Source organism: Arvicanthis niloticus, chromosome 4 (genome assembly GCF_011762505.2).
Source record: "Arvicanthis niloticus isolate mArvNil1 chromosome 4, mArvNil1.pat.X, whole genome shotgun sequence".
NCBI lineage: Eukaryota > Metazoa > Chordata > Mammalia > Rodentia > Muridae > Arvicanthis > Arvicanthis niloticus.
In genome coordinates this window covers 82061933-82064753 of record NC_047661.1, presented here as the reverse complement: position 1 = coordinate 82064753, position 2821 = coordinate 82061933, and positions in this window count along the sequence as shown.

Below are 2821 nucleotides of genomic sequence, written 5' to 3'. Positions count from 1 at the left end.
TTTTTCGAGACAGGGTTTCTCTGTGTATCCCTGGCTGTCCTGGAACTCACTCTGTAGACCAGGCTGGCCTCAAACTCAGAAATCTGCCTGTCTCTGCCTCCCAAGTGCTGGGACTAAAGGCGTGCACCACCACTGCCAGGCTTGAATCTACTCTTAAACCAAAAAACATTTTATAGCCATAATCTTATTTTGTAGAGATCTTTATATTTTGATGCAGAATTTAGGTTATATTTTGTTACACTGATACAGAATTTTGTATATTAATACAGGTTTAAGGTTTTCATTGGTATAAATCTTTGTATATTGATACAAAATTTAAGATTAATTTTGTTAAGAATAATTATGTATGTTTTAACTCTAAGATAGGCATTGTGCCTATGCCACTCATTTAAAAATACAAGGTTTAGTCCCAGTCCTTTTAATAGCTGCTATTAAAAACTGTTAAGATAATTAAGTAATGCAAGTTAGTCAATCAAACTCATGGTCATGTTAGATTCTTGTCTGGGTTGTCAAAGATATACATCTTAGGTTGAGGAGATAATAGGTACCTGGAGGCAACGTTTGCTTGTTCAGATATGCTATGAATAGATCAATAGTCTTCAAACATCTCAGAGACTCACAATATAGCATTTAAACATCATTTCATTAATTTAAGATCTCTTTTGACATTGAGACATGCCAGCTCCTGGCAGCACTCCACTCAACTTGGAAGAAGAGAATGAGCACGGGAAGACCTCCATCTGGAGTTGTCTGAACTGTGGCAAGCTCGCCACAGCACACGCACGAAAGCCCTGATTTTATCTGCAGATAGAATGCTGTCCAGAAAGGACAAATGAATGCAGGATAGTCAACATAAGGTTTGTCAGATATTCTGGGCCAGAAGGCTGAAGATAGATGCTCCAGTGTCATAGAGAATACTGGGGACTGTCCAGGTGGTCAGCTGTCTCTGTCATTTTTATAATTTTTGGAAGTTATGTCCTGCACCTCCTTCATACTCGGATAGTAATTATTCCTTCTTGTGTCTCTGATGGGGTTGAAGACTAGATAGTTATATTCTTATTATAAACTTATGTTATGTAGGATTTAAGAAGATATTCTAGGTCTAAGAAGGCATCTTTAGGATGGGTAATTCAAGTTAGGCTAGAAATTGATTTAGACACAGAACTCTGAACTCATCAGGATAGGATAGATAATAGGATACTTTCTTCTGAGTTGCCAAATACAAACTGGCCTTTTTGAATGTAACTTTTTTTTTTTTCTGTTTTTTTAAGACAGGGTTTCTCTGTGTAGCCCTGACTGTCCTGGAACTCACTCTGTAGACCAGGCTGGCCTCGAACTCAGAAATCTGCCTGCCTTAGCCTCTCAAGCGCTGGGATTCAAGGCGTGGGCCACCACTGCCCAGTCTTGAATGTAACTCTTATCTAATAATTTTTATAATAATTTCATAATTCTTCATACTGTATATTGTTTATTTTGGTTATGAGCTTAGCCTTTAATGGCTGACCAGCTTTCCAGTTTATTACTATAAGAGAAAGAGCTTTTGTATTTAGGAAAAAAAAAAAAAAGGAATTGTTGAGGCGTGATCTGCTGCTGTGTATTGTAATGCTAAATTCTTTTTTTTTTTTTTTGGTTTTTCGAGACAGGGTTTCTCTGTGTAGCCCTGGCTGTCCTAGAGCTCACTCTGTAAACCAGGCTGGCCTCAAACTCAGAAATCCACCTGCCTCTGCCTCCCAAGTGCTGGGACTAAAGGCGTGCACCACTGCCCCGCATGCCACTGTCTCTTAAATGCTGGGATTAACAGCATACCAGAGTTTAGCGTAATGCTAAATTTGGTACCAGAAGGTCTAGGGCTAGGAGTGACTTCTCACAGTTAGAAGCTTTTGTTGTGTAAACTTTGTTCTTTGATTTAAATCTACTGGTTAAATAAAATTGGCTACAGTTGCTGGAGGGATAAAAGGTAGATGAGTTTTACCTGGATTGGGGGTGGAGAAGCGAGAGGAGAGAGAGCAGACTCCATGAGAGGAGATGGATTATGAGCACATGGCCAGGATTAACAGCAAGTATTTGGGGAACATCACTGGGGAGGTAGGTAGCCAGGCTAGCAGTTAGAAAAGTCTATTAGGGGTGACCCCCCAGTGTAAGGAGCAGGTCCTTAACAGAGTTGACTCTGTATTGTAATAAGGAAAGAAAACAAGTCTGGACAAGTCCAGAAAACAAGTTTGGACATGTTTTAAAATATGATGATAACTAAAAGCCCATCTGCAATGAAGTCATAGCCCACAGACTTCAGTGTACATCAGCAGTAACCCCAATTCAAGCATGAAAGAGGAGACCCCGGCCGGAGCACTTTATCACACTGGTAGCCATGGCTGGCTAGTGTGATCCTCTGTTCAGGCCTCCTCTGCAGCTGAAGAGACCGAGCACTCTGCACCTGATCATCAAGGAGACAGCCGAGAGACTGAAGCCTCTAACTTCATGGTCAAGAACCCTCTGGACCTGAGCTGTTGGAAGCTGCAGTTGTAAGGACTCAGGCCGTATAACTCATGAATAATAATATACTTACTGCTATGTTTATTTCTTCGGTAATTAGCAACTTACTATTTGTGTTTACTGTATTGATATTGATAGAGGCAACGTATAGGAAATGTGGCAATATCTCATTGTTATAATAGCTTTAGCATTGGTGATAATATATTGTTTGCTGTGCATTATTAAAGAGCAATTAAATATCAAACCTCTGTCTCTGGCGTACTCTCTCTCCTCTCGGGGAACTGACCATCTCACAGTCAATCCTGTATACGATTCCTGAGTGGAGAGGACC